General features: G+C 46.9%; 1 protein-coding gene across 6 annotated transcripts in view; it reads left to right on the top strand.

Annotated features, from left to right (window-relative positions):
• The first annotated feature begins 333 nt into the window (after nucleotides 1-333).
• Nucleotides 334-22,374, top strand: part of MGAT1 (alpha-1,3-mannosyl-glycoprotein 2-beta-N-acetylglucosaminyltransferase) — a 45,858-nt gene continuing 23,817 nt past the window's right edge. For 2 of the 6 annotated variants that reach the window (XM_081183114.1, XM_081183111.1), the window contains exons 1-3: nucleotides 334-422; nucleotides 1,950-2,525; nucleotides 10,883-11,017. The gene's annotated coding sequence lies outside the window, so the exon portion shown is untranslated. Of the gene's footprint in view, nucleotides 423-543; nucleotides 805-1,949; nucleotides 2,526-2,903; nucleotides 3,054-10,882; nucleotides 11,018-22,374 lie in introns of those variants that run through there. The other 4 variants (XM_081183112.1, XM_081183115.1, XM_081183113.1 and 1 more) reach the window with 4 other exon arrangements.

Consider the following 22,374-nt stretch of genomic DNA (forward strand, 5'->3'; position numbering starts at 1 on the left):
CCCTTCAAGCGCGCGCGCATGAATATACACATTTCTGAGGTGAGAGCGACGTCACCCGCCGCGCTTCCCCCGTCTTCCTTACGGAAGAGGTGACGCTTTTGACGCGACGGGTCAAGGGCGAGCGGGGCGTGGCCGGCGCCGGATCGAACGGCCTTGCGAGTCGTGAGTTGGTTAGGAGCGCGGAGGGAGGGAAGAGGGCGTGGCCTCCGGCGAGAACGGGCTCGCCTTAAGAAACCGCCCTCCAGTCTCCGCCCTCTGTTCTGACTCGCATGAGGGAAGGGAGGCGTGGCCTCAATCCGAAAGCGGGTGGGGTGGGGTGAGGGAGGGCGGGACGGCTGGTTGCCATGGGTTCGCTTCCGGCGCTGCCTGGCGGAAGTGGCTGGAATTCTTCTGCTGGCTGCCGTTTGCTGCCGTTGCCCTCGGTCAGTAGGCGGGGGGCGCCCCTCTTGCCGGAGGAGTTGGGGGGCAGCGCGGGGCCCGAGTGAGGCGGGCGGGGGAGAGAGGGGTATGGAGGGGGAAGGGACGGAGGGGAGGGGGAACCGAAGGACACGAGGGAGGGAGCAGGGCAGCCCTTCTCCGCCCCGCGCCCTATTTATCCGCGTATTTAGTAGCGCCTGGGCTTAGGGAGGGAGCCTGAGGGAAGCGAAGGGACTGCTCGCAGTCGGCCGGGAGGGGGGCGCAGAGAAGGAGCCGCGAAAGGCCCTGTCACTTGACTTTTTAAAGGGGAGACCTCTTCCCTATAGGACCTCCCTTCCCCTGGTCAGTAAGCGCGCAGATAAGCAGCAATGTCCTTACAATATATAGGTGAGCATAAGAGGCTGCCTGGTACTGGGTAGCCCAGTATCGTTTTCTCTCACAGGTAGTAGCTGCCCCAACTCTTAAAAGCTGCACTGGTGTTTGTGTGTGCATATATATATATATATATACACACTCACGGTGGTACCTCGGGTTACATACCTTTCAGGTTACAGACTCCGCTAACCCAGAAATAGTACCTCGGGTTAAAAACTTTGCTTCAGGATGAGAACAGAAATCATGCTCTGGTGGTGCAGTGGCAGCAGGAGGCCCCATTAGCTAAAGTGGTGCTTCAGGTTAAGAACAGTTTCAGGTTAAGAGCAGACCTCCGGAACGAAGTACTTAACCCGAGGCACCACTGTGTGTGTAGTGTGTGTGTGTGTGTGTGTATATATATATATATATATATACACACACACACACACATACACACACACACAAGATATACGTGTGTGTGTTTATTTATTTTGACCTGGGATCTGTTGTGATGAAGGGTGGGCTAGATATGTACCTAATAAAGAAAATTATTATGGCACTGTTTATATTATTAGTAGATAGGTAGCCGTGTTGGTCTGCCATAGTCAAAATAAAAAAATTCCTTCCAGTAGCACCTTAAAGACCAACTAAGTTAGTTCTTGGTATGAGCTTTCGTGTGCATGCACACACACGAAAACTCATACCAAGAACTAACTTAGTTGGTCTTTAAGGTGCTACTGGAAGGAATTTTTTTATTTATATTATTAATAAGAGTTTATTTATAAGCCACCCGTCTGACTGGGCTCCCCCAGCCACTCTGGGCAGCTTCCAACAAATCAAAACACTAATTAATTATGTGACCCCTGCAATCTATGTGAGGGAAGGTGTGTGACAAGTGGTCCCATCTGTCCTTCAGCGTCGGGCAAGAAGTTACATTCACTGCCCTCCTGGGTTTGCGTGAAGCAACAGAGTTATTCACGGGAAAGTTCCGGTCTCAGTCTGTGTTTATTATGTTTTTATAAGTGTTGGAAGCCACCCAGAGTGGCTGGGGCAACCCAGTCAGATGGACAGGGTACAAATAAATAATTGTTATTATTAGTGGTAGTGATCAAGGCTTATGTAGGAATGAGTTGCTTGAAAGGCAGAAGGTTTTTAATCCAGTTTTATATGCTACACAGGGGCATGGTGACTGAGGCGAGAACAATTGGCGACGCAGTGTTGTGCCTCCGGCCAGGGAATCCTACTGGCATTGTTTAAATCCAGCAAGAACTTGTGTCTTTTTTGAGATTGTGTCTAAAAAAAATCTACAGTACTGAGAGATGTGGAACCAGGTTTAAGGACAACTGAGAAGAACAGCTAGACACTGAGGACAATGAGAGTGCTTTGCTCCATGGGTTTTCTGTAGCGGAGTTTATGATCAATTGTGAAGACTGAACTTCCCCTCTGTGAAATGGAAGATTCCACACGAGCCTTAAAAAAGACTTGAAGGGGATTATCCTGGCACCAGAAGACCATGCTGCCATTTGTTTTAGTGGTGGCTAAGGCTGCAGGAACATTTCACCCCCACCTTTAAGCATAGTGGGGTTTGTGTGAGAAATTGAAGAAAGAAGACTTTTTCTGGCTTATCTCACTCTACTGTTTCTTCAAGGTGGAGTCTTTGAAGGGGGAGGGGGGTGCCAAGAGACCCCCCTCCCCCAGGAGAGAAGAACATTAGGCTGGCCACCCTATATCTATGGCAATATGACACCTTCCAGGTGAGTAGTTAGGTGCAATTCACTCAAAGCTTACACTTGTTTTGCACTGTAACCATATTCTGTTTGGATGTCATGCACTATATGTTCAGTTATGAAAGTGCAAGTATGAAATTAATGAATCAAACCCCTTGTTTTTTACCTTTAATCTGTTGAAATCTGGGCTTGATAGGTTATGTGAGTAGGTAGGATTTCATGTACCTCTTGTTCCTAATGTCTGTAGTGACCCATTTCTTTCCTAATAAAGTAGGTAAGTTAAGTAGACTTGCTTGCATCTGTTTGGCTTTCACAATTTATACTTGGTGTAGAACTGCCAATTAGCTAGGCACACATAACCCTTCGCAGTAATTGAATCTTGTTGCAACAGGAAGGATGTGAGGGCCTTTTGAATACACCCTGTAGTAGATGTGGGTGCTTTCCTGTATCGGTTAACTGCAGTCATTCAGAGACAGGGACCAGTTGTGCATGTAGTGCCTGAGACCTGTGAAAGGACAAAAATAATCATTGCAGGAACAGATGTCCAGAAATATGGTATGTATTTCTGAAGCAATCTTTTTGCTGGAGAACACATATGCCAAAATATGCTGGGCACATTGATCATACGTTTCTTTGTTTCTCTTTATCATATGGTTGTGTTGGGTGTAATTTGAATTTATTTGATCTAGAGGCTTCATTTAGTTTGGATATGAGATATTTCTAGATTGACTTAATGGAGTAATTGTACTTATTTCTTTAGCCAGATCTATATTTCAGTTTCAATATATCCTATCATTATTTTTGTAATCACAGTATTATAATGGTAGTAATAATCACAGTATATGGATAGAATGCTTGTCAGAATGCTTCAGATTACAAGGCCTTTGTAAGTTAATATTTCAGTCTTATTGAGCATTGTTGTTCAGGGGTAGGACCCTGACAGGGGGCTGGCTATGCACCCTCTTGATCCCTGTCAATCTTGGCTGGTAAAGTCTTGTGGGAAGTAATGACTGAATGGTCCATTGTGGTTAATGCCTTGCTATTGGAGGTAGTTATGCCCACTGCCTTGAAAGAGGTGGTAGTGTGGTCCCTTTTGAAGAGGTCTTCATGGGTTCAGAGGTTTTAGAAAATTGCTACCCAGTCTCTAATAATTCTTTCTGGGCAAGGTGATTGAGGGGGTGGTAACCAGCTAGCTACAGGTATACCTGGAGGAAGTAGCGTGAGATACCGGTCCCAGTCAAGGTGTTAGTAAGAGTATACAGAGCTTTAAACAAAGCTTGGGACTGAGGTACAGTATCTAAATATGTTTTTATTATAAAATTTTGCTACTTGGGTGTTTGCTGCTCTGGAATCATGGGATGGGATAGGAAGAGATAAAATTTAATACATAATAATAAATTGACCTGGCACAGGTTCCAGTTTTGTCTGAGACCACCCCCCCGCAAACCACACCCACCTGATACTATACAGTGGAACCTCGGGTTACATACACTTCAGGTTACATACGCTTCAGGTTACACACTCCACTAACCCAGAAATAGTGCTTCAGGTTAAGAACTTTGCTTCAGGATAAGAACAGAAATCGGGCTCTGGCAGTGGTGCTTCAGGTTAAGAACAGTTTCAGGTTAAGAACGGACCTCCGGAACGAATTAAGTACTTAACCCGAGGTACCACTGTATGTAATGCCAGGTGTGGAGCAGGTAAAGACATGGCTGCCAAGGAACTATCAGGAGCCTTGGAAGTGTGTTGAGGTTGTACCTTAAGCTGACTGGGTACGTTACAGAGTTTCCATTTGGGAACTCAGTAACACAGCTGTCCCCTCTGTAGCTATGTGGTATATGAATCTATGAGAGATAGTAGCTTGGTGAAGGCAACCTAATGTCAGAAGTAAAATCTAGGCCAGAGGCTTCTAGTTCACAGATCAGTCCCATGAACTGCAAACCTTTATATGTTTATCTAGAACTCAGTCCTAATGCACTCACTTGTACTCCCAGTAAGCGTTTGCAGGATTGCAGCTTTGGCGATAGTGGAATTGAAATACTTTATTGTCACTTGTACAACTTGTATACAGTGAGATTACACGAGCAAACCCCCCCCCCCAAACAGCTCTCTTAATTCCCCTCGTTTACTGACGCACACCCACCAAACCCAAAAGTCATTTGCCCTGTTGTTATCTTTTCATTCAGCAGCCTAACAGCCTATGGATAGAAGCTGTTCTTTACCTGTTGAAGCAGTAGATAGGAAACTGGAAGTTCAATTTAATGGTTTCTGTGAAGGGTACTTGCTGAAACTGACACGTGATTCTAGGGCCCAGGGTTGTCTGTCCTGTCTGTTTAGTCTCCGAGTCCTGCCACACATGTTATTGAGTTCATACTAGCATAATTTTGCACTGAGGGAAGGGTGGTTCAACTGGCGTGGATAGGATAGTGCTGAGTGTGGCCACTGCCCTGCCTACGTGATGCCACTGTCTCTTGCCAAGTCTGACTTCATCAGTTGCACCCTGATCAAGTTGTGGTATTATGAGCTGCTGTGGACTTACCAGATGATATGATTCCCCCCTCTGTGCACTGTTCCAGAGTTCGTATCTCCCCTCCCCCCCTGAGCCCCCCCCCTGGGGTGGGGAAAACTGATGTCTCCCCTCCCCTGACAAAACTTCTGACAGGGCTTCCTCTGACGACTCATTAGTTGAATCCCACCGTAAGTCTCCAATAAGCAGCCCCCATGCTTTTAACACTGCAAGATTGGCCTTAAATGGGGTCAAGTTGAATCCACCACAGTGTTTTACACTGTATATTCAGTATTCCATGCAGCATGTCCTAATTTAAAGTTAAATGTTGGCTCGTAAGATCAGTGATACTGAAATAATTTAATAATGGTTGGCTAGGCTTGTATTATGGGCAAGATGTTTCAGCAACTCCCTGTTTCGTTCCAACATCACGTGCAGTATTCCCTGTGAATACTGAATTCCACCCATCTCTGGTTTTCTGAGCTCATGACTGTACAAGTACTTTAAGGCCCTAATTAACTCAGTCTCTTCGAAATATGTTCAGCCTCTTATGACTTTGTGCAAATTAATGGGGGAAGAGAGAGACTGAGATCCAGGTGACCACAGAAGCTAAACTGAAGATGTTACTGTGATGGTGGGTGGCTTTGGGTAGCAGCTCCAGGGTCTTTTCTGGGGGATCCATGTTATCCCCTTACTTGGAATGAACCCAAGCAAAGCCTTGGACTTACACCTGTTCTTCACTTCCATGTGGTGAGGAGGAAGACTTTGCTTGCATTTACTTTTGGTTTCACAGAATCCTGCTGCCTTGTTGCATGCAATGTAATTGTCAGGGAACTGACATCGGAGCTAGAGGCGGAGGGAAGGCTCTCAAATGATGCTGGAGAAGGGCCCAGCAGGGAGAGAGGCAGCTCCGCAGATGGGGAAGCAAATCAGCGCAACACCAGGGATATAGAGGGGCTGATGGGGGAATCGGCGAGAGGGCTCCAGGACTCTTCACCGGACACCAGCGGGGAGAGCACGGGTCCTCCGCTACCCATGCCCACCCTGCGCAGAAGACTTCCGCGCAGAGAGAGTAGGAGGAGACTGGGTGTCAAACAAGTTTTATGTTGGAAAAGATTTAAGAAACGCCCACTGACGGATTCTGCTAACGACTGAGGCAGCCACGAAGTGAAGGGCTGCCCAGACTGAAAGGTTTAGCAAGGCAACAAAGCCTGGAGAGGCGGCAACTTACGCACGAGCAACCCATACACATTACAGTAATAATCTATGGTTTGAAGTTGGCTTGTTTATTTGACCAGAGTTTGTTTTAAATTCCAATCTTTGATTGGTATAAAACAACAGACCTCTGTCAAAGTAAACACTAATGAATTTCTTTTCCCAACTGTTATAGGGGGAAAGAGGGAACATGTGAGATTTCATTCATTCTGACCTGTGCACGTATCACTGAACAATGGTTTAGTGTAACACACAAACGAGGAAGCTGTCTGTTTGGCTACTCAACATGCACAGCATAATAGTTTATCCTGTCCGACCAGAGGGCTATTTCAACTGAAATGTGTCATGTGGTTTCTCTCTCCTCTTCTGCAACACCTGAGAGTTGTGTTGTTATTGCCTTGATTGTGGGCGATCCCAAATTTAATTAGTGTGCCACTCTAAATCAAGATAAACTCTACTCAAGTATAGCCAGGACACTTCAACAAGCAATGCCTTGGCTGCATCTCTTACTCCCTCGCTTGGAAGTAGTTGTATGTGTTTACTGTGTAATTTTGGTTCCTGGGAACATAAAAGCCAGTGGAGAAATAGTCTTAGCTAGCCAGGTCAGTGGGAGGGACATCCTGGATGAAATGGGAGACAAACTGGGGTGGATGTGAAGCTTGCTTCCCCTGTAGAAGCTATTTGGGCTTCATGAGGGTGGCCTCTCTCACAGCTGGAGAACTCTTAACATTTCACTTCACCTGTGAGCTGCTCGTCTCCATTCTTAAACCAATGAATTGTTTTCCTGCAAGATTATTGCGAAAATTACATTATTTCTGTTTACAGCTATGCCCAGTATAACACATTTGTAGTAAGTAGACACAGGTACCTGCAATATGTTCTGCGCTAGAATGGGAAGCCTGTTGCTTTCCATATGTTTTAGGGCTCCAACTCCCATCAGCCCCAGGCCAGGAGTTGTAGCCCAATAACACTGGGATTCTCCATCCCTATTCTGTAGTGTCCTCACCTCAGGAAGAAGTCACAATGGGGCCTGGCCTGTAGATTCTAACAAGATTGCAGGTAGAAACATCTCAATCTCTCATTAGACCTACAAGAATTCCCTGGCATTCACTTTCTAACAGGAATCAGCCAGATGTTTCTAACAGGAATCAGCCACTAACAAGTCATGAATGTGATGGCTCTCTCTATGATTTACCCTCCAGCAACTGGTATTCAGATCTGTACGGCCTCCATCTGTGGTACTTTCATTTCAGCTTTCATGGCTAACAGTGATTGATAGGCCTATCCTCTGTAAATTGGTTTGGGCATTTTAAAAAGCCATTTAAGCTGCTGGCCATCTTACATTCTGTGAGGTGATCTGATTCAGAGTTCAGCTGAGACTGACTTGAATGAGTGTTCAGAACTCAGCGATGGCTTCTGTGTTCTGGGGAAGAACTCTTTTCATTAGTGTTAAATATTGAAAGCCATTCAATTAAGTCTCTGTTGCTTGGCAGAATCTAAGAAACATTGCAAAGGGCAGACACGTGTTTTCTGACAGATTGCTCTGATCTGCAGATCTAGAAACCTTGGCTGGCTCTGTTGAGAATTCTGGTTACCATTTGAGTGGTAGTAGAAAAGAGTCTGTGTAATACTGATAACATATTTTAAGAGCTTGTTTTTAGGAAGAGTAGCAGAACTGCTAACTGCAGAAATGTCTGCCTTCTAGAAGCCAGAAGATTTCTATTCTACTTACAACAGACATGTCTAAAGTCCGCTTTGGGAGCCTAATCCGGACCACGCCGGCCAAGTTAATCTGGCCTTTGTGGCAGTATATGTCCTGGGGTAAAATCCTAAAAAAAGCAAAAAAGCTCAACAACTTGGGGGTCCTCATACATGTTCACTTCATCAAATCTGGCCCCCCTTGAAAAACGTTTGGGCACCCTTGGCTTACAAACTTTACAAGTCAGCAAGCCAGGTTAGTGTGATGTAACAGCTAGAGTTTTGTTCGTAGAACAGGGAGGCCCAGCTTCAAAAAGCAGCTCCGCCAAAAAGTGACTAGCCCAAGGTTTCCCAGTACTATCTCTCAATCTAACCTCCCTCAAAGGGTGGCAAGCAAATAAAAGGTGTGGTGAACGCTGTAGGTAGTTCTGAACTCCTGGAGAAAATATGGAATGGAAATTGAGCACCTTCCTCACCACCCCAAATGCAGTTACCTTGGTAATAATCTTGACTTCAGGGCACTTGTGGCCTGTGCTGTGTTTCGCTTAAGTGAGCACCTCTGAGAATGGCCAACTTCACCTTCTCTATATTCACCCCCACCTGAAATTCTTTAAGATAAGGGCTCAAGGGCAAGTGTGCTCCCAAGCATGTTCAGATGGCCTTTCCTTTGTGAGGATAATGTTTCCCTGTCTGGGGGGGGGGGGGATTGTGTAATTTGGTGACTTCCTCTCTCCTGCCTCCAGGGACTGCAGCCTCACAACTGCAGCGCTGTCTGAGAAGTGACCCAGTGTGAGATGGTGGTTCAGCTGAGAAGGAGGGGATTGGCCCCTCTGCTGCACTTTCTGACTTACTTTTACCCATCTAAAGGTAAAGGTACCCCTGCCCATACGGGCCAGTCGTGTCCGACTCTAGGGTTGCGCGCTCATCTCGCTCAAGAGGCCGGGAGCCGGCGCTGTCCAAAGACACGTCCGGGTCACGTGGCCAGCGTGATGAAGCTGCTGTGGCAAGCCAGAACCAGCGCCGCACATGGAAACGCCATTTACCTTCCCGCTATAAAGCGGTACCTATTTATCTACTTGCACTTAGGGGTGCTTTCGAACTGCTAGGTGGGCAGGAGCTGGGACCGAACGACGGGAGCTCACCCCGCCGCGGGGATTCGAACCGCTGACCTTACGATCAGCAAGTCCTAGGCACTGAAGTTTTACCCACAGCACCACCCGCGTCCCTTTACCCATCTAGACAACCACTATATACATACTCATGTGGTCTCTCCAGGTGCACTCTACAAAATGGTGTCTGCCACTTCCCTGATAGCCTCGTATTGAGAGGCAGAGCTGAACGGAGCAATACAATGTTCATTGCAGTAGCAGCACAAAGCTTTCAGTGCTTTCACATGTGTACCCCACTACAAATGCAGTTACTGCCCCCATGTGATGCCTCAGCGCTTGCTATAACGGCGCACATGGGCACAATAATAGCACAAACTGCTCAGCTGGAACTTTTTGGCTTTGCGTTCTCTCGTGATGGCAATTGGCCAAGCCCGTAAAATTCTCTCTAGTTGGCAGCACTAGACTCGTCCCTCTGCAACTGCTTGTGTGTTTCTTTTTGTTTTGCTCCTAACCTCTCTCTCCTTATTTCTGTTCAGATATGTCAGTGAGAGAAGCTGTGTCATTTTAATTGTGGCAGTAGAACTGGAGGGAGAGTTACAGGGCAGATGGTGGCAGATTGTATAGGAAGGGTGGGGTGCGTGGCTGGGCAGCAAGGAGACCTTACTCCTGTCATTGCAAATGGATGGTGCTGTTGCAAGAATGCCAGTTTCACATTGGCATTATTTTTCATATGGAATGCTTAGCCACAATTGGAGACTGTTATCAGATAGGCTGTTGGTTGGCCTTTGGTCTGTCACTTGGTAAGCATTACTGTTCTAACCAGGCAAGGCTGGAATCTGTTGGATTAGTCTATCATTCTGAAAAAACTTTCTCTAGGTTTCGAGGCTTCAGTGGATAAGCCTGGAAACCAAGAGGATGTCAGTCAAAGATGGGGCTTTTAAGAATCATGGGAGAGGCATCATGTGTGAATGTAAGTCTCTGACATATTGACTGACAATCCAAAAGCAACACAGTAGGCTAATAATATAATTACAATACTTTTGTATCACTACTGAATTATGTCTTAATTGGCAGTCAGATAACGTACAATATATACATGGTGACACCAGCTAATGTGAGTTAAGAAAATGCCCCAAAATAAGGGATTTTTAGGCTGTGTAACGTCACGAAGAATCACCAAAGCTTGAGGCAAATATGCAGTATTTGTAGAGAGTAAGCTGAAGAACGTTGGTGCTCCAAACACAGCAACAGGGCAGTCCTTCCAGGATGACCGACTGTTTCAATCAATGTTCTTCCTCAGCTGATAATAATACCAAATAGAATCAGTTACATTCAAATACAATAAATGAGATGATATGCCTGAACATTCTGTAAATGGTTATTACACAATAAGAGATACATTACCAAGTAAAACGTCCAAAAGGGTACACAGGATACATATGTTGGTGTCACCATGTATATATTGTACGTTATCTGATTGTCAATTAAGACATAATTCAATAGTGATACAAAAGAATTGTAATTATATTATTAGCCTGCCGTGTTGCTTTTGGGTTGTCAGATTGTTCTGTTCGCAACACAGGGGTTCTTTTTTGTTTAGTCTCTGGCATATTGTCAGGTATTTAGGAACCCTCAGTGGCTGCTGTTGTGTAGAAATGTTGGCACATCTGAAAAAGAATCTGACTTAAGTCACTTTGTGTTTTTATTTTATTTTTTATTAAACCTAAGACCTTCGTGCCGTGCCTCATCTATCCATGGTGCAGTACAGAGATCCTAACGGAACATCAACCTATACGAGTTATATTTGAATTTTTCTTTGGCAGCAAATATCAGACTTACTTTTTCTTTTTAATTAGGTGACTTCTTGGAGTCTTGAGTCTTTCACAAAGTGGATACAACATCTGCACACATGTCATCATGGGAGTTGTCTTACACGCTATACTTGAGTTTAAAAATATAAGGAGCTTTTTGTGCCTGCTTCTGAGAAAAAGGTAAGTGGGGACTCAGTGAGCATGGGTCTGTTGTGGAAGTGGGGGAGGTGGATCAAACTTTTCCCAGCTTACATTTTTTAGATGTGGGGGTGCCATGCATCAACTATCACTTATCTTTACAATTGGCCGTTTTAAAAGAAGTATTAAAATTTTATCAAGGTCACTTATTTGGATGTGCATCTTGCGTTTTTATGTTATGAAGCTCCCTAAGATCTACAGATGAAAAGCAGTATACAAATTTAATAAATAAATATTGAAATCAGTGCGAAGGTGGCTTGTTGACAAGTTAGCTTTGCATTTGAGATAACCAAGTTTATTACCAGAGAAATTTTATGCACTTTGTCATGGCTTATGACTTTGAGCATATGACTTTATAACCCTGTTGTTGTGATGACCTTTTGCCCCGAAAGGCTTTCATTTTCTCACAGAATGGCTGGGAATGAGTTCCCACATAGCAGTTAACTAGGGTTGCCATATTTTCAAAATTGAAAATCCGGACAGAGTTGTTGTTGTTGTTTTGAGTGGACCCTGCCACCTCCCCAAAGCCTGCCTGATTTTGAGAAGGCAGTGTAAGGGCTCTTGGATGCTCCCACAGCCCTGGCACTGCTTTTCCAAAGTGAGACCTGACTGCATCTCCCTTTCCATCACTGCAAACTAAGCTGCCTGAAAGCGCTACAGAAGCCCTTGGTGGGAGGGAGTCTGCTCTAGGAAGCAGAGAAAGGGAGAGAATGGAAGACGGATCCTGGCAGAAGGAGAGAGAGGGAAGGGAAGGGAAGGAAAAAGGAAAGGAAAGGAAAGGAAAGGAAAGGAAAGAGGAAAAAGGAAAGGAAAGGAAAGGAAAGGAAAGGAAAGGAAAGGAAAGGAAAGGAAAGGAAGAGGAGTGGGTGCTGGGGGGAGGGGTGTCCAGACAGGAGGGGGGGAAAGGGGGGGAATTAAATCAGTAAGTCCCAGTTGGAGGCAAGGAAAGTCTCCCTGGGCCAAATATATCCTCATTTTCTGGAGGGAGCCCCGCAAAAGGGGAGAGAAGGATGTTGGTGTAGGGAGGCGACGTTGGATGGAAATTGAGAGGAGAGGGGGGTGCAGAAGAGGCATGCTGGGGAGGAAGGGGGGAGCCGGAGGGGCTGCTACTTGTTTTGTCCTGGAGAGCTTGGATTGGGATGTGATGACAGTTGGGTGCGGAGGGAAAAGGCAGCAATTCTCGTTTGTGATTTGGCAGTGGGGTAGGAGAGGCAAGTGCGGTGGCTTAAAGGCTAGATTTCCCAAATCAATACAGTGCCAAAAGTATCTCTTTAGGGTCCAGTTTTTAAAATTGCTCAAGGTATTGGAACCGTTTTATCTACGCCTCTCTCATTTTTATTCTTTCTGTTAAATGCAGGTATGCTAACAATCCTGCCCTATATTTGCTGTTTGATCTTCCATGTCCATTTTATTTTTCTTCTGGCTCAGTGGCAGTCTGCTGCAAAGCATACCATCTCTCTCCTGGAGTCAGGCATGACATTTCTTCCCTTCTTTTGATGCTCAACCTTTGTGGATGTCTCTATTCATCTTAAAACGTGCCCTAGAAAGAGAGGCAGCTGCTGAAGGTAGATAGAATAAAGCACAGGGAGAAATGTAGCTTGCAAGTGTAAAACGAAATGGAATAGCACCCCATAATAAGATGACAAAAGAATGGGGGCCTATAATGGGTCCTGTTTCATTCTGTGTTGCTTTAAAAAACAAACACTATTTTTAAACCTTCCTGAGGCTTCCAGCAGACAATAGTATTCCTGACCAATAATCTTGGTTATTAGCAAGTGTTGCACATCACCTTAAAGTGGTTCACAAAAATTACTTGCCAGCTTGGTGACTATTAGTCCTTTACTGGCATACTGGCAATCTGAAAGGGTTCATTCCCTGTTTCCCTATTGGGTGGCAAATCTTCCTCAACCCAGACAGCCAGTGCTAACTATTTACAAGGCTAGCCAAATAGTAAGAGCAGGTTGGGAAATGAGAAGGCAAGCCATGGGAGGATTGTTCAAGTAACTTCTGCTTTTGTACATGAGGATAGCCACTCCAAAACCAGCACATGGTTTGATGAAGAGGTGTCTGCCCACTGTAATGTGGCAGGTTTCAGGTTTGAGAAAACAGTGTGCAAATTGCGGTAAGTTGCTTGAAACTGAAACAGGCAAATAGGGTGCACACATCTGGCACAGGAAGTTGTTTTGCTGGGGTGATCAAAGTTGTCCATCCATGTCCTAGACTAATACTGGGGTCAGATTCCTTTATTAAGGGTGCATATCCTTAAAATGCAGCAGAATGCATAGATAGAGCCACACTAGACATATTTATTTAACAACATTTTATATAGGTAAAAATAAAGTAAAGGACCCCTGGATGGTTAAGTCCAGTCTGGTCCAATGGGACACCGTGACAGAAGCCAGAGCGCATGGAAACGCCGTTCACCTTCCCACTGCAGTGGTACCTATTTATTTACTTGCACTGGTGTGCTTTCAAACTGCTAGGTTGGCAGAAACTGAGACAGAGTAACGGAAGCTCACCCCATTGCGAGGATTCAAACTGCCGACCTTCCGATCGGCAAGCCCAAGAGGTTTAGACCACAGTGCCACCCATGTCCCGTTAACATTTTCTGTACCACTTGATTGTAATAAAACCTCAAAGTGGTTTCCAAAAAATACCAAAATTATCAGAAAAACAATTTTAAACAATTTAAAAAATCATTAAAATAAACTGTAGAAAATATTAAAACACACCAACATTTATGGGTCTGGGTTGTTGTTTAGTCATTTAGTCGTGTCCGTAGGATTGCCAATACCTGTTACAAGCAAGTGCCAAAAAGAATGTAGTCAGGGCATCTGCCAAATGTCAAGAGGCAGGGAAATTCAAAGTATGGGTGCTGAAATACTCAAAGACTTGATTCCTTAAAACTGTGTAGCAGGTATTATGTGGCACCTGTAACAGTGCCAGTTCTGTAGATCAAAGTGGTTTAGAGGGCACATATTGGGTAAGGTGATCCCACAAGTAAACTAGTCCCAAGCCATTAAGGGCTTTGTATACTAATAGTAACACCTTGAACTCTGCCCGGTAAGAAATCAGCAACCAGTGCAGATATCTGAGCAGGGTCTCACTCCTGTTAGCAACTGTGCTGCAGCATTCTATGCCAACGGCAGTTTCTAGGTCAAGCACAATGGAGCTCCACTTAGAGCAGTGTTTCCCAAACGTTTTTGGGCAACGGCACACCTGTTTACCGGAAAAAAATCTCGCGGCACACCACCATTAAAGCCCCGCCCCGTGACGTCAGCGCGCAGCGTCACGCCAGGAGGGACGCACAAAAGTGAAAGTTTTTTCCCTCCCCCTTGCCGGGGTGGGAGGAGGCAGCAGAGCGAGGGACTGAGGGACGGCGGCAGCTGAGGCGGCGGCGGCTGTTGTGGTGGTGGCGGCGATAGCGGGCGGAGGAGGGGGCGGCGGCGGGGCTTGAGGAGCCGTCGCCGGGAGTTGCTGCTGCTGCTGTTGCTGCTGCTGCCCGGACATGCCGGCCTCCTCCTCCTCCGCTGTCTCGCGCTCCTCCCTTTTGCGCGCGCTGCCCCGCCGCTCGGCACCACCACCGCGGAGCCGCCCCCGGCTCGACGCGGATCCTCGCCGCCGCCGCCTCTCGCCGCCCGACTCGCCCGCCTCCCTCCCACGGCACACCAGCCGATGTCTCACGGCACAGAAGTGTGCCGCGGAACACCGGTTGGGAAACACTGACTTAGAGTACATTGCAGCAATCCAGACTTGAAGTCACCAGTGTCTGAACTATTGTGGTCAAGTTTTCCCAGTCCAGGAAGAATAAAAGCTTTTGTACCAAGCGCAGCTGGTAAAAGGTGCTTCCAGCCACTGAGTCTACCTGTGGACCAGTGACAAAGCTGGACCCAGAAGCACCCCTGACTGCATATCACCCCATCCAGGACAGACAGCTGTCCAGTTTCCCAGACACCGGAACCACTCACCCACAGTGCCTTTTTCTTGCTAAGAATCAAGCTCAACTTTTTCAATCAAGCTCAGCTCATTACATAGTATGAGGAGAAAGACAGCAGGCAGTTACGTACATTATTAGCATGTCACATTGTGTCTTATATTAACTGTGATCCAACCTTGGCTCACCAATTGTCCACTTCTGCCACTCCTTATTAGTATTACTTGACCTAATAACCCATTACGACTATACCACCGTTCTCACGTTTTTGTTTCTTTAAAATTCAGGTGTGTAAGCTTGTGTCTTAGCCAAGATCTCAAAGATGGCTCACATTGGAATGCAACATAAAGTACAATGAGACAATGGAACCCCATCAGGAAAAAAATGTATTCCAAATTAACAGCCAACCAAGAAAACAAATGAGTAATAATATTTTTTAAAAAGATCTGTAGGCAGATTCTGACATTGTTCCAAGAGGACGAAAGCTTTACCTAAACTGATTGTAAACTGCTTTCTAAACTGTTTGTAGAATTGGTCGGGTGAGCTTTTCTGGATAAAGAGCTCCCATCATTGGGGCACCACTGTGGAGGAAACTATACATCTTAGGCGCATGGACTATGCTTCATGGTGGGAGCTACTTACAGCTAGCCTTCCTTCAGATATTTTTAAATCCTGGGGTGATGTGGAAAGCAGAAGAGCTGAAAGCAACACCACCCCTCATTCACCTATGATCTGATTACTTCCTTAAACTTTTTGAATTCCCCCTTTATGCAGAGATGGGAATCTGTTTCAAGTGTTCAGTCTCTTGTGCCCTGCCTGCAACCCTTTATCATGCTGTTAGCTGGGTCACTGTGTCCCAAGCAAGGCAGATTGCTTACAGTGCCCATTATGCCCAGGGAAGGTATCTGTCACCAGTTCTTCTGAAGGATAAAGGCGAAGCTACAAAGCAAGACAATGGGTGTTAAAAACAAGTCTACAGATCGGATTCTCTCAGAATAATTTCCAGGGATTTCTGCCCATGGTGTGCATTATTCCTATATTTTTACTATTTTTGTTTTGCCTTTTCTTTCCAAAAGTTAAGGCAAGGTAGTTAACAAAATGCCTGAAGTAACAATCAGAATAGTTTATTTGTTGATTATCTTTATTGATTTAAATTTTACTTTATATCTCACTTCTCCTCCATTATATCCCACCTCTCTTTCCAAGGGAGTAAACATTCAAGCACTGAATAGACCCAGAGCTGCTTAGCTTCAGCAAGGCCTCGTGTGTGTGTGCCTTCAGATCATACACTAGGACCATATCTACAACATAATGGTGCTTATTTCCAACGAAATGTGTTTACCATTCCTTTAGCAAAAGCAAACAGCATTTATTCATGTAGTCATGATACTGTTTTCAGTTTGAAATCCAAATTTCACATGCTTAAGAGCATTTCTGTCCCACCAGCACAAGCTTTTCTACTCTGATAATGGGACTTCCCCCGCTCCCCTACTTCCCCACACCCTTGGTTCTGATTTAAGCCCGTGAATACAGTCAAACCTGATGATAAATGCTATTCAACAATTTCATGCTGGATTCTCCCTTGGAAGTTTGTTTTTTGCATGAAAAATATTGATGTTTAGGTCAGTGGTAGAGTATCCTGGAAGGCTGAAATGTTCTCCTGCTGGTTTCTAAATGTACATGGGATTTATATGTCTGGCTTGTATCCATTTACACTCCTGCATAGTGGCTGATCTATTTGCGCCTTATAGAAGGTCTTTGTTGGCAGGTGACGGCTTCCATCACATGTTGAAGATAAGGGGGGGGGGCTGTGCTGGATCAGACCAAAGGCCCATCTAGTCCAGCCTCCTTTTCTTACAGTGGCCAACCAGATGCTGCTGAGACATTTGCAAGCGAGACCTGAGTTCAAGGCACTCTCCCTAGCCTTCCCATTTGTTATTCCCAGCAACTGATGTCCAACAGTGGAGGTAGAAGTATAAGCAGTTGAATGAGCCCCTGATGGTGTGGTGAATATTATTAAGCCCTACAGTAGTGTTGTCTGAGTGGATAGGCGGGCAGGCAAAGTTAGCATCTGGATATGTTGCATGATCTAGTTGCTGGGTTTCTATCTGTCTTGGGTGGTCCATTATTATTCATTACAGTTGTTTGTCCCACCTTTCAGAATACAAATCCATCCAAGGCAGCTTACTAATAAGATTAAACCACATTTAAGAAAGGCACAATAAATTGCAGCAACGTATAAAACGTAACTGGGATCCTTTCTGTGCTGGTGGTGGTAATCCTGTGGAGTCCAGCCAGCGCAGGTCCTGATGCTGTTGTCTTTGCCTTTCTCCCTGTCTCCAACCTTGAATCCTTCCTACAGTCGATGCTGAAACAGGCTCGGTCTAAGGAATCCTTCCTGCTGCTGACTAGCTGTTTGAGATAAGACAGGCCAGAACAAGCAAGAGACTTTGTTTCTAAGCCTTCATCCTTCTCCTCCTCATCCTACCCCTTTTCCACCTGAAGCTGGCACTTCCTGAAAAGGGACAAATTGTGTCCGAGGACACGCGTATTTTGTGCTGTGTCACAGAGCACAGAACCTGCCATGGGATTTGGCTCTTTGAGCATTGCACTTGCATGCTTTCCAAGTGACACAGGCTTTTGGTCTCCACAGCTTTGAAGTTTTAAAGCTGCGCAGATGGAGCGAATGAAAGGCTTACAAAGCAAAAGGGACTTTCTATGAGGTCTTCAAGTGGCAAGGTTTCCCTGGCTCTGCAGCTTTTTCTTTCCCTTTCTGTGGCTTGCATTCCTTAGCTCTGGTGGCCCCAATTCTGACAGGCTTGGTCAGCAGCCAAGCCTCAAGAGTCTGTTTCCGTTTTTCCAGCTTAGTGCTGCCCCTTCTTGGTGGGAGAGTGCTGTATTGCTCAATTCCGCTCAACAAGCAAGCAAAGCCACCAAGCAAAACATCAATTTACTCACTGAGTTCTCTCTCTTCCTCTCACTACTTCCTCACACACCCCTCTTTAGATGGGAAAGGTTAATCCTCCCTGATCTGGTAGCTGATGCTCACAGAGGAGGGAGTTAGGTATCATGAGGGAACCAGCTGGACTAGAATATCTCCATCCTGGAGTCTCAAGGGAAGGCATGTTTTTTGTACACCTGTGAAACAAGGCTTCCTGGCTGCCTTCTTAACTCTCTGCGAGTTCACATGTCTTTCTCCTGTTAAGTGCTCATCTGGTCCAGAAAACTATCATGAAAATTGTTGACTCGTATTCCGGCAAGTGAAACTGGGAGGCAAAAGGTGAGGTCATTTTTGTCTGCTGCCGCTTCATCAGGGTGGAGAATGTGGCATTGGAGTTTTTTCCCTTTGGGCTCCTGTAGCTGCCGTTTCTCCAGTCACTGGAATTTGGAGACTTCAAGATTGGAGGCTGGTTTCAGTGGGGAGCTTTCTCTGATTTCCATCTGCCTGCTCTGCTCATAGGCATGAACTTGAAGTGCTCCTCTTTTCTTGCTTTGAGGACTTTCAGCTTGAGACATTTATCCTCTAGAGCCCTCCAGATGTTTTGGGACTACAACTCCCATCACCCCTAGCTGATAGGACCAGTGGTCAGGGATGATGGGAACTGTAGTCCCAAACATCTGAAGTTTCACCATGCCTGCTCTAGAGCTGTGGCTAGAACAAAGGAGTCTTGATTAAGCCTGAGCAAAATATTTGAACTAGTGGCCTGGTTGACAATTAGCTTCATACTGGGGGCTGTATAAGTGAGCAATGGTGGAAGGGCCAGCAGTTTTAGACCTGCCTGCTGACTTAGTCCAGTACAGTGTATGGGCCAATGGTTCTTTAATCCCCTCCTCTTCCTTAGTGCAGTGTTTCCCAACCTTTTTGGGCAAAGGCACACTTGTTTCATGAAAAAAATCTCGAGGCACACCACCATTACAGCCCCGTGACGTCAGCGCGCAGCGTCACGCCGGGAGGGACATGAATTGCTAGCAAATTACATAATCACCTCCTTGAGGGCTGGCTCATCTTCTCCGAAGGCAGAACCCCATTAATTAACAGCACAGACTCACACCATAGCCAAGACGAGGGGGAAAAACCTCAGTCATGCACAGTCATGCACATGTGGGGGCTAAATGAGGACGAAGACCGGGCAGAGAGCAGGGTTCAAATCACCCCACCTGGCCAGGACAATCCCTGGGTGCTCCCTTGGGCCACTCGCCTGACCCACCTCGCAGGGCTGTTGTTGCGAGGATAACACGGGGAGAACCACGCACGCCCCCGGGAGCTCCTTGGAGGAGAAAGCGGGCGATGAATGCAATGCACGAAATATATGAGAGGTGACCAGGTTTTGCAGGTGAGGGGCCCCCGCCAGCCTCCGCTTCCAACACCCGGCGCAACGACGCCGAAGTTTCCACCCGGGCTCGGCTCGGGGAGCAGCGCTGCTCCCCCCCGGCTCCCCTTCGCCCTCCCGGCTCTCTCTGCCGCCCACTGGGGACGCCCCTCACCTGCCAAGTCCGGAGCGCCGGTGGAAGTTGCATGCATGCATGCAGGGCGCCACGTTGCCATTGCATTGCACTGCACTCCATGCAACGCCTGCACGCATGCATTGCCTTGCACGCCCGCCAAGGGGTCTCCCCGCGGTCCGATGCGTCCCCTCCGGCGCGGATGCAGCATTGCAAAAATAAAACCCCCCCGACCCAGCCCTACCTGGGGGGCAGCCTCCGCCTCCGCGGGGATCCCCGGGCTCCATCCTGCCGCCCGATCTCCGCGGGGGCGCAGGCAGGCTGCGCGGGGTCTGCGCGGAAGAGCCCCTGCCCGCCCGGCCGCCGCTGCGCACATTCCATGGCCGGGAGAAGAGCGCTTCAAACAAAACGCCCGGCCCGCCAGGCCACGCTGGGAAACGTAGTTCGCGCACCCCGCGCGGGCGCGGAGCCCAAGGGCGAGGGGACTATGGATCCCGGCAGCCCCAGCGCCGGGGACGGAGGGGGAGAGGCCGGGTGCAGGGATGGAGGGACGGGTGGGCGAGCGAGTGAGTGAGTGAGTGGCAGCCGCCAAGCCTTGGCCGAGAGCCAGGAAGGGCCTCCCCGGGGGAGGAGGAGGAGGAGGAGGGAGGCGCAGAGCGGGAGGGAGGGAGGGAACCCCAGGGGTCATCTAGTGACGGCGCCCCAATCGAAAATTTGACTTAAAAAAAAAATCTTTCGAATTTTTTAATTTTTCCCGCGGCACACCAGGCAACATCTCGCGGCACACTAGTGTGCCGCGGAACAGTGGTTGGGAAACACTGCCTTAGTGCACAACATAGACTTGGACAGAGCTCTTCCCTGAAGATGTATCACAGCTGCACAGTCCCCTGTGTGAGTCAAAACACAGGCAAATGGGAGTGAGCAGCTGAGGTGTATGTGAATGCTGCCAATGTTCCTGTTGCTGTTGGCACAGGAAGATTTTTTTGCAATATGTGAGCTCCCATAGGACAAAGTGACCGAGTTGCCTAACGAAGAGCTGCCTAAGTAACAAGGAGGGTTCTATCTTGGAGGCCAAATGGGAAGCCCCGTGGGCCAAATTTGGGTTTGCTGCTAGCCTGTTTCAGGAGTACTGAGAAACTAGGAACTGTGTCCTTGCACAGAGATGAGACTATTTCTCATCTCTAGGCTCGAATCACAGCTCAACAGTACTGTATGACCTTTCCAGCCATCCTTCAGCCTTCCTTCTGTAATTGACTTGGCTATATGCACGTTAGCTTGGGAGGGGATAGATCATAGGAAGATAGTTGCCCAGACCTGTCTGCCCTCTGCTGTGGAAATGCATGTTGTTTCCCTAGTCAGAAGGCACGGGATATAGCAGCTTTGCTAAAGCTAAGCAGGTTTGTGTCTGGTCAGCGCCTGGCTGGGAGACTGCCTTGGATACCCTGTGTATGCTGCTAGGAATTACATTGTGGAAGCAAGGTGAGAAATAAATTTTAAAAATCCATGTTTTGAACCTTCCTCAAACTGGTGCCATTCAGAAGTCATCTGGAGAATACCACGTTAGGGAATGCAGAGTTCCTTCAATGTTTCTGAGCTATTAAGTAGAAATTTACTATAAGGTTGCATATGGAGGATTATCAGTGACAAGATGACTATACGTTACCTCTGCTATCCAAAGTGGCATGCTTCTGAGTATCAGTTCCTGAGGATCATCATTAGGAGTGCTCTTGTGCTCATTGTGGGCTTCGCTTAGGCATTTGGTTGGCTACTTTAGGAGCATAATGCTGAACTGGTAGGGCTTTGGCCTGATCTACCAAGGCTGCTCTTAATTGTCTGCCTTGGTTTTGTTGATGGCTTCCTGTTTTTTTGTCCATTCTGTTCATTTCCCCTCCCCTCCCCCCCCCCATTACGCAGAAGACCAGGCAGGCTGGGATTGAGTTCTGTTTCCTATTAGTGAGTAGGCAGTTGTGGTGGGGATGGAGTTGGAGTGATCTGGTCCTAATTTTGCGTCTGGCTCTCCCCGTGTTCAATTGCAGCCTTGATCTTCTGATGCAAACTTGATCCACATCATCCAATAAATGTTTTTGTTGTTTGGTGTTACAGCTATAACACCAAAGTCCAATTTGTCACGTCATAAAATCAGTGAGAGCAAGAGAGTTTGGTGGACTCAATGTGTCTGATTAGGCATTTTAACTGTCTTTGCCTTCCGTGTCAAGCTGAATCCTGTCCTCATAATTAAACTGGTTCCCAATGCAGTAAAGATTTTCTTCTTTCTCTCCCGCAATCCCCCAGCAGCCTTTTTGGTTAAGGCACATTACCATTGTATCTCTTTTCCTTCCGGGCTCTTCCCTTCTCTCACAGTTCCATTGTGCTGGTGTGGGTGACAAAAGTACACACCCACCCACAGGTAACACTTCACTTTTTCCCTTTCTGTCCCATTGAGACCTCTGAGTGGTCTGAGATCATGCTCATGCTGCTTCTCCTTTAATCCCCTTCCCACGATGGGACTCTGAGTGATGGTGTACATTGCACCCTTAATGCACAGCTTGCCTAAAGTGGTCTTCCTAATTTCCCCACAATTATCCCCTCCCTCTTCTGTATCCTGTTTACCTCGAAACCAGCACATTCTCTCTCTCACACACGCACTTCCTCTACCACCACCAACATCAGAAACAGGCGACCAGCTGGCTGGGAAGAGAGCAGTTAATGGTTAACGGTCCTCTGTGGGGAAACGTGGCAGCAGAAATTAGCTCATTGCGGTCATTGCTTGCTTTGCTTAGCTAATCATCGCCAGGAGAACTGTTTTCTCTTCCAGTCCTATTCCTCGTATTTTACCAAGAATATTGTACCTTTCGCCTGTGCTTCTTTGCTGATACTCTACTTCAACTCCACCAAAGCCCACTTTTAGCAAGAGAGGGTCATGTTGATCTGTTTCCTTGGCATAAATGCAGTATGAGGGGGA

Source organism: Podarcis bocagei, assembly GCF_964188305.1.
Source record: "Podarcis bocagei genome assembly, chromosome: 2".
Lineage (NCBI taxonomy): Eukaryota > Metazoa > Chordata > Lepidosauria > Squamata > Lacertidae > Podarcis > Podarcis bocagei.